The sequence below is a fragment of the Urocitellus parryii genome, chromosome 2, assembly GCF_045843805.1.
Source record: "Urocitellus parryii isolate mUroPar1 chromosome 2, mUroPar1.hap1, whole genome shotgun sequence".
Classification (NCBI taxonomy): Eukaryota; Metazoa; Chordata; class Mammalia; order Rodentia; family Sciuridae; genus Urocitellus; species Urocitellus parryii.
This window is the reverse complement of record NC_135532.1, coordinates 31,775,409-31,785,232: the sequence shown is the minus strand read 5'-3', so window position 1 is coordinate 31,785,232 and position 9,824 is coordinate 31,775,409. Positions and strand designations below refer to the sequence as shown.

Genomic DNA, 9,824 nt, shown 5'->3' with positions numbered 1-9,824 from the left:
TGAAATTACTTATTAAAGAAACAATAAAGATTTACCAATATAGTTTGAGGTAGCTTATTTCCCCCTTTATGAAGGAATAAATGTTCAGCTTTACTTTTGCAGGTTGATAAAAAGAGACCAGCCTCTCTCCCCAAGCGCTTGATCTCCATTGTCTGGGAATAAATTATAAAAGTTCCAGGTAGGGTTAAAAGTGAGCTGTGCTGTGCTTATCAAACAGCTACAGGCTCTGCAAATGCCTTCTGTACTGTGAACAGAAAGCCATGCTTATTGTACCTCAATTTTTTCAGGCTAATTTACTTCCAAAGCTATCACAGGTAGAAAGACTGTCATTAGCATCATCTTCAAATAAGAAAGACAGACGTTCTTAGCAAGGTCCTTTAATCGTTTTGTAGCAGTGCTCTAACATTAGTGCCACACATGACCAGTGTCCAAGGTCCTCTTTCCCCATGGAGACCCTGCACCTTACAGTTTCAAAATCAGTTTAATGCTACTACTCCTTACACTAATAAGCAGTTGGATTATAAGTCACTTGCTTCATTCCTTGTTAAGCAAATAGATGAAACATGGTTCCCATCCATCTGCTGGGACTGAATTTTGTCTCTTCAAAACTGCTGCAAAGTCCTAGCCACCAATGCATTTGGAGATGAGGCATTTGAAAGATAATTAGGTTTGGATGAAGTAATGAGAGTGGGCTGTCATGATGGGACTCATCCCCTTATAAGAAAAGAAAAGAGGCACCTGGGCTTTTTCTCTGCCTTGTGAGGACACAATAGCAAGCTGATCATCAGCAATGAGGCAAAGAGCCCTTGCCAGAATCCTAGCCTACCAACAACACCTTAATCCTGGGCTTCCAGTCTCCAGATCTGCGGGAAAACAGACCTCTCTTATTAAGCCATCCTGTGTATGGTATTTTATTATTGAAGCTTGAGCTGAATAAGGTACCATCATCTCACATTTAAGACCAAACTTCCCTTTCAGTATATCTTTAGTAGAAAGCATTTTAAGTACAAAACCTTATTCTTGTAGGGCTGCTAGGTTATGGTGAAGAATGTTAATTTGGGATCTAGAGCAGTGAGTATAAAATTGGAGGACTAAGAACCCTCAACTCATCAAGCAGATGCCCCAAATTGTGTAACTGTTGTGTAAAAGTAGATTTTTATAAAAGAGATATCAGAGCTTCATCAGATTCCTAGTTTGGTGACTCCCAAAACTCAACCACTAATTCAGAGCGACTGTTTCTCTGACTTTTTTTTCTCATTGATTTGACAGGTAATTGAGGGTATATTCTCTAGGATGAGAAAAACAGGGGTTGAAAACTTCATTTTTCTGGTGCCACTAAATAGCTGTGTAATTTCTTTCCTCATGCTATGGTTTGGATACGCGAACCCCAAAGGTCCCCAAGGAGGTGCTAATGGGAGGTGGTGGAGGCTTTAGGAGGCGGGGCAGAGTGGAGGCATGCCTTTAAAGAAGGGGATTGTGGGTCCCTGATCTCTTCCTCTTTTTCTTTTTGCTTCCTGGCTGTGAAGTGAGCCACTTTGCTCCATCACATGCTCCACACCCACCAGGCACACCCACTGTAGACCTACAAGCAATGGAGCCACCTCATCATGGACTGGAACCTCTAAAACTATGTGCCTAAACCAACCTTGTCTCTCTGTAAGTTATTCACTTAAAGTATTTTGTCATGGTGATGGAAAGCTGACTCCCATACCTCATCTGTTAAGTGGGACGATGACTAATTCCAACCCACAGGCAGGAGGAATGTTTAGTGAGATATCACAGTGGTTCTGAAATTTGAACACCAGTGGAATTCCCTGAAACAGAGATTATCAGCTCCCCCTCCCCATGCTTCTGATTCAGCAGATGGAGGATAGAGCCAGATGGTTGCACGTCTAACAAGTTCAGGGTGATGCTGATGCTCCTGGTCTGAGGATCATACTTTGAAAATTACAGCTTCCCTTCTGAAATACTCATGGACACTAGGCCCTGGTGGTTCCTTTGCCTGTCTTTGCTCAGCACCTGGTCTACTCTGGTAAATCCTCCCATTGCTCTGTTGGGCAACACTTCATTTCAGCACCCAGAACCTAAAGTTCCAGTCCATACCTTCAAAGTCGGCATCTCTGAAATCTCATGTATTGAAAACTTGGTGGCCAAAGATGTAATGGTGGATGGAGCTTTTGGGAGGTGACTGGATCATGAGGGCTCTGGTCATCGATGGATTAATTCATTGGTAGCTGAATGTACTACTGGGAGGTGGTGGAAGCTGTAGGTATTTGGGGCATGGTTTGAGGAAGTAGGTCTGTTGCGACACACAACTAAACCTAAACCAATCAGGGTCAAGTAAATTTGGAAACTAAATAAAGACACAGACACAGAAAGTAGCTTTTCTTTTGGGTACAGTGACTGCTCCTCAGCCGCAGCTCCCACAATGGGAGCAAGGCAGGCAAGAGAAGAGAAGGAGAATACCTTGACCCTGGGTTTTATTGGGGAGAAGCCATTCAAATGAGGCAAGGGGTCAGGTTTTAGGGGGTTGAATCTAGCTTCGTGATGTCCTGCTGTCAGCAGGTTTTCTGACATCTTGGAAGGCCACGCTTATCTCATGTGCTGTGTGGGGATCAAAGGCAGAGCAAGGGAAAGGGACACATATGGGCACAGCCCAGATAGAGCAGCATCGTCAGTCCAGTCTGCTTTGTGTGCTCAAGTTGCTCACAGCTCACACACACAGCCCATGTCTGGCTCGCCACACAGGTCACTGAAGGCATGCTTTTGGAGACTATATCTTGTCCTTCCAATACTTCGGTTCCTCCCATAAGCTCTGCCACACCCTTCTGTCATTATGTTCTGCTTCATTTAAGGACCAAAGTAATGGAGCCAGTCAACTCTGAACCAAAATGAAGTTTTCTTCCTTTAAGTTGTTTATCTCAAGTATTGGTCACAGTGATGACAAGTTGACACACTCAATGTATCATCATATGATAGGGTATTATTATACCAACAAGTAATTGATATAAAAATTATTTTTTTAGATTTTTTTTTAGTTGTCAATGGACCTTTACTTAGTTATTTATATGTGGTCCTGAGAATTGAACCCAGTGCCTCGTACATGCTAGGCCAGTGCTCTACCACTGAGCCACAACCCCAGGCCTGATATAAAAATTATTAATGAAATGTTTTGATTATTTTTTCAACTATGTCTTAGAAAATGGTGTGTATTTTACATTTGTAGCACATTTCAATTCAGTTGGCCAGGGGCAAGTAACTATGATAGATGATACAGTTTTAAAGTACTTACAAGTGAGAGAAAATCACAGTGTGTTCTCAGAGTGAAAAGCTCCCTAGAGAGAATTGGTTCTTTGTGCTACAGACACTTCTGTCACAAGGGTAACATAACCTCTCAAAAGGCCAGTGATCCTTCAGTGAGGAAAATTGAAGGTCTGAGTCTGACTACTTTAATAGAAAGTCGTACCTTTCACCAGGCAAAGGAAACATCCTTAGACATTTTAATGGTTTGGATATGAGGTGTCTCTCCATAGCTCATGTGTGAGACAACGCAAGAATTTTGGGAGGTAAAATGATTAGGTTATGAGAGCTTTAACCTAATCAGTGGATTGATCCACTGGTATGGATTAACTGAGCATAAGTGTAGGTAGACAGGATGTGGCTGGGGAAAGTAGGTGACTGGGGTTTGGGAGTTTATATGTTGCCCTTGACAGCTCAATCTCACTCTCTGCTTCCTGGATGCCACAAGTGGAGCAGTTTTACTCTGCCATTCCCCTCCACCAAGATGTTCTGCCTTACCTTGGGCCCAGCCTGTGGAGTCAGCAGAACATGGACGGAACCTCTGAAACTGTGAGCCAAAATAAATTTTTCCTCCCCTAAGTTGTCCTTATCAGGTCTTTTGGTCACAGTGACACAAAAGTTAAAAAATATATATTTATGCCCCAATATAGTCATATTTTCAAAATGAGGCTTTTATTTTTTGAAATTGAACTTGTAACATATCCATTAATTCTGATATTCCAGTCAAGCCTACGAGTGATGAATTAGCCACTTTTAATTCTTCCCAGGAGAGAGTCTGGGAGACCACTTTAAATAGAAATCTCAAGGCAAATTGCCACATAAGTAAGTTAGAGTCGCCATCTTCCAATTCAACTTCCCCCAGATGGAGACTTCCACTGCTCAGACTCAGGAAGTGCCTGGAATGAGAACGTCCACCCACCCCAGACAACTTCCACAGCGATATGGTTCAGTACTCTGTTAATGAAAATGCTTCATCTAAATTCATATTTTTTGTTCAAACCACACTGAAGCTTCTTTTAGCCAATTATTATACTTTCTACTCAAGTAGTCCTTAACTCATGGTACATTATCTTTGTAAACATCTCAAGTTGAAAATCATTTAAAATTTGCCTCTGCAGCACAGTGTTTTAGATTCATGACAGAATAGTTATAGTAAAATTTTCAGTCTCACTGAAATTCATTTTGAAAATGTGATTATACTTTATAGATGGAATGTCATATGTTTTGATTTGTTAAGGAATCGCCATAGTTATGCCATTCACTGAGAATAGGTTATGATTTGTGAAGCGCCTCAGACTTTTTCTAAATGAATCTTTGATCTCATCTAGGCATTTTCAGGCACATGGTTTATCAGGGAAGGATAATGTTAAGTTGAACCTTATGAACCTACTGTTTTTGTGGGCCAAACATGGTTGAATATTGGCAATTTCAGGTATGTAATTATAACTGGAGGAGGTAGTGTTTTCCTTTTCTATTCATTTTCCATGCCATTTAAAATTGAGAGGTAAGGAATAAAGGTAAAAATTATGAATTTCAAATATGTAGTGTTTGCAGCACAAAAGAAATAGAGCAGAATGCTTTAGAGCAGTGGTTTAATCTTTGCTGCCATTAAAATCACCTGAGTGGCAAATATACCCCAATGAGTCAGGTCCCATGGAATAAGGAAAAGATGATAAGATGTCACTACTTTGATTAGGTTAGATTTTACAGAAAAGTGAGATGACTCACACCTATGTCACATTATGTTGTATAAGCCTCCATCTTAGCAGACTACAACAGAGATTCTATTCTCTCTGCTGACCTTGAGGAAGCAAGCTGCCATATTTTGAGAGCACTTGTAGGAGGCGCATGAAAAGGAGCTGGGCAGCTTCCAGGAGTTCAAGTGGTGTCTGGCCAACAAGGACATGGTGACCTTAGTTCCTGAAGGAGCTTAGATGAAAATCTTTTCCTGTTGAGTGGTCTCTGATGAGAACATAGCCCCAGCTGACACCTGAATCGCATTCTTGTGAAAGGATCCTGTTATGCTGTGCCTAGATTGCTGATCCACAAATACTATTAGAAAATAAATAGGTGGTATTTGTTTGTTTGTTTTGTTCTTTTTTTTTTTTCAGTGCTGGGAGTTGATCCCGGGACCATATACATGCTAAGCAAGTGCTACACTACCGATCTTTATCAGGATGTAGGAAATAGTGGGAGGCCTTTGGAGGCCTTTGGTCGTTGGAGGTGCTCCCTAAGGTACCCTAGCCCTCTCCTCAATCTTTTTGCTTTGGCTCATGATGAAGTGAGCGGTTTTTGCTCTGTCACATGCTCCTGCCATGATGTGCTGCCTTTCCACAGGTCCAAATCAAAAGGACCAACCAATTTTTGACATTGTGAGCACAAACGAACCTTTCTTTTCATATGTTATTATCTTAGGTATTTTATTGGAATGATGTAAAGCTGACTAGCACACTTGGCATTCTTGGGCAAGTGACTGATGGTGACCTTTCTTTGCCTCTGTTTCCTAACCTGTAAATGGAGAAAGTAATGTTACTTTCTGAAGCATATGGGTATGAAATGAGATCACATCTTTTAAATGTTCATCAGTTCCTGGGGCAGGAAACTCTCAGTAAAAATGTAACTTTCCACTGTAACTCCTACCTGGTAAGAATGGCCCTTGTCAAATAATTCAATAGTATCCTCTTTTAGTCTTCTTGGGTTTCCAAAACAGAATATCACAACCTAGCTCTGAAAGCTGGAACTTTAAGATCTGGGTGCTGGCAGGGTGGTCTTCTGGGGAGACTACTCTTTCTGGTTTGCATTTGATGCCTTTTTGCTATGTCCTTACATGGCCTTCACTCTGTGACCTTTCTGTCTCTTCCTCCTCTGGTAAGAACAACAGTTCCATTGGATGAGGGCCCTACCTTTATGTCCTCCTTCAACATCAATCACCTCCATGAAGATCTATCTCCAAATATAGTCACATTGGGATTAGGGCTTCAAAATGTGAACTATATGCTAATTTTTAGGATGGTAAAGAATGAATCATTGTTGACTTTTTTTTAATTTAAGAGTTTATTATGATTTGTAAGTGTCATTTTAAAAAACATCAGTCCATTAAACCATGCAGAAATAAGTATGCACAGTCTTCAAATTAAAACATTCTTTAAATATGTTTAAGTAGATAGATTATCTGAATTTCTGGATTGCTCAATCACTTCATTATTACACTATAGCAGCCAAGTAATCCTTAACTTCAGTTGGAGCAAGCTGCCTAAATCCAGCTTCATTGCAGATTCCAACTTCAATGTTGTCTTCTGTCATTTGCCCTTCAAAACTTTCCTTTAGGGTTAAGAAGTCTGTATGAATGGCGTCTTCAAGTTCCAAATCTTCATGGTATCTTTTCTCAAGGAATGTTTTTCCAATCACATAGTTTTTTCCCACAGCTATGGCCTTCCAGGCAAAGTCTGATGGATCTGACTGAAATAAATATGGTCATCCCTCCTTCCATCCACAAATAAGAAACTCCAAATGGATGACCACTACCTGCCTGGGTGTATTCTTGCATCATAGAAGCTACCCTCTGTACCTGCTGAGCAGTGGGAATGGGTTCTTGGTAAACAAGATAATATTGCTGAGTAAGTTTTTGAGCTCTGTGCATAAGCATTCTATAATCTGGCATGTAATCCATGACACTAGATCAAACCTATATGTTTGGTAATTGGTTCCACTTTGTGTACACTTTGCTCATCATACAGAGTGGGTTTCGGTTTCTTCTCAGTTGCTAATACCACACCATTTGCAGCTTTAATTCCCACTGAAGGGGCTCCTCCAGCTACAGCAGCCAAAGCATATTCAAAACTGGACAAGTTTACCAGATGGGCTGAATGTAGTCAGCAAAAAGCTGTATTTGTGCTCGTCATCTTACTCGGAGAGCCCAATTGTTGACTTTTTTAGATGTGAATATTCTAACAGCATCACATGCTCATAAATATAACTTGCTTCCCTTCAAGTTTGACTTTCAAAGCATAAACATAAAGAGGGTCATTTTTGCAAAATGTCTTCAGCTTTTGCTCAGGACTCTCCAAGTACTTGAATGTGAATGTTTTCTATGGATTTGTCTCTTGTGTCCATCGTCTTGTCAATTTTCATTGGTTATGTACTTACTACACCTGTCAATTATGTTGCTGTGATTCTAGCAAAGTTCTCAACATTTTCTAATGGACTTCAAGAAGTTATGCACTTTTGTAGGTTAAAAATTTTAGTTTGAAATTAATTTGCATTGAATTTTCAGAAATTTATAATATTTTAAAATCTGCAAGAGGCTAATCTATAAAGAAAGGCATATGTTTTAATGTAATTTACTGAAGACCACTTGAGTGTGACTATAGTGACTAGTATAGATAGTACTAGTATAGGTAAAGGAATTTTGGGTTTGGACTGTGGTTCCATCCCCGAAGTATCTCTTTATATATATGTTAATGTAAAAAATTTGAAAAAATTCCAAAATCCTAGACCCTTATGGTTCAAAGCATTTTGGAGAAGTGGTAGCTTAATGATTATTTCCATAGTATGAAAGATCAGATTTAGTTGGTCTTAGTGGGGCTGCCACTAAGCCTAAATAACTTAAATTTGAGGAAATGGTAGAAGTGAGCACTTCTAGGTGGGTCTGAGCTCTTGGCAAAAGATGTGATTTCTCCAAAGTGGGATGAAGCAGCATTTTATGGAGTTTGGAAAGGAGAATTACTCTTCAAGAGGGCATTGGTCTGAGATTCAAGAGTATGTTTAGGAGTCAGTGTGCCTATATAGGGAACCATCAAAGGTTTCGTCTTAGGCAATGGGAATGTCAAATTTCATGGATGTTAATAATTTCTTTCTCATATATTATCAATTCACCAGCTCTTAAAATAAAATTTGCTGCCTGTTTTACATTTGGGGAAATGTAGTGGTGTGAAGAATAGACAACTCTGCAGGACAGTAAGAGATGCAGAAGAGAAATCAACAAGTAGAAGCTAAATCCATTGAGCCTGGGGAGATAGGGAGGGGGCTGGATGGCACACATCAATTTCATTTGAAGGGCCGGGTCCTCAGCTGAACACTGAGCTAAATGTCTATTTTTCCATTAGCAGAGTCACTGATTGACTATATTGATGAAAATAAAGATATTCTGGAATATTCCTCTACAGAGCTGTTAGAATCTGAAAGACATTTTACCAAAAGCAGCAGATGTGGTCCTGAAAAGTTTTGTGTAAAGTAAAAATTTGTAAACCAAATCACAGATGTCAGTTTTCATGCCTCAGGATTGAAGTACTATTTTATCTTAGCTTTTAAATGATCTTTGGTTAGCAGTGGCTAAAACTTATTCTCTCTGCTCTTTATTATTAGTCTATTATTATTATTATTATTATTATTAGCTTCTTCTTAGTAAATTCATTTTAGTTAAGTGGTAACCAAACTATTTTAGTTATAAACAAAAATTTTAACTTATCCAAAGTGATTTTTTTTTTTTAAATGAGCAAAGTCAAAAGATCTTCATTATTGGAATAAAACCCTTTATTTCATCTGTTTTGTAGTTTGAATGCTAAAAACTCAGGTTTGTATACATAACCCTACTTGGCTCAAAAACCTTTAATGGGATCTAGAGACAAATGTTATGCTCTTTGCCTAAATTAGACCAATTTCTTAATCCTACTAGTTCCCTTCGGATCCTCACTTTCAACCACACCATTGTCCTTATGTCTCCTCAATTTGCCATGCACATTATCCAATTCCTCCCACCAGGGATATTTTCTTCCCCCATGACATCTGGAACAAATCCTGTTCTTCCTTCTAGGTTCACCTTCATCTCAGCTCTTCTCCTCAGGGCATTGATAGCAACCATTCCAAATCCAGGTTGATGTTTCCCTCTTTTAATCTCACAAGGCAGCTGCTGTCTGACCCTCAGCCACCTTGAAGTGTTTTTTAGCATTTGTATTTTAAGTTATTCACTCCACAAAGATTTATTGAACCACGTTGCATACCAGACACTATGTTAGTGCCGGGGTATGAGGTAAATAATTTTCCCTCTTCTGATTTGTAGTCTAGTTGGGGAGATGATCACTACATCACTAACATCAGTGCCCACCCCCTAAATCTCCAATAATTATCTGCATGATAATAGTTTGGGTGGATACAATGAAGGAATGCACAGGGGGCTAGAAGGAAGTGTAATGAGGAATTTGGTGTTAGACAGGAAATGCCTTCTTCACCCCCAGGTCCTGATAGAGTGATGTTGAAGCTGAGAATCAGATAGGTTTGAATTTGCCAAAAAATATGACTGAGAAAGCTATTACCATAGTTTGAATTTGGAAAGTCTCCCAAAGGCCCATTTGTTAAAGCTTTAGTCCCCTATGTGGCTCTGTTGGGAGGTGGTGAAACCTATGAGAAGTGGGACCTACGGGAAGAAGTTGGGTAATCAGGAGAGTGTTCTTAAAGGGGATATGGAGACCCCAGACTTTTCTTCTTCTCTTTTTTTCTCCCTGGCCACTAGGTGAACAGCTTTTCTC

At 39.7% G+C, this 9,824-nt stretch overlaps 1 pseudogene; it reads right to left on the bottom strand.

The window, feature by feature from the left end:
* Positions 1-6,504: 6,504 nt before the first annotated feature.
* Positions 6,505-9,160, bottom strand: LOC113187348 (proteasome subunit alpha type-2 pseudogene; annotated as a pseudogene).
* Positions 9,161-9,824: the final 664 nt, after the last annotated feature.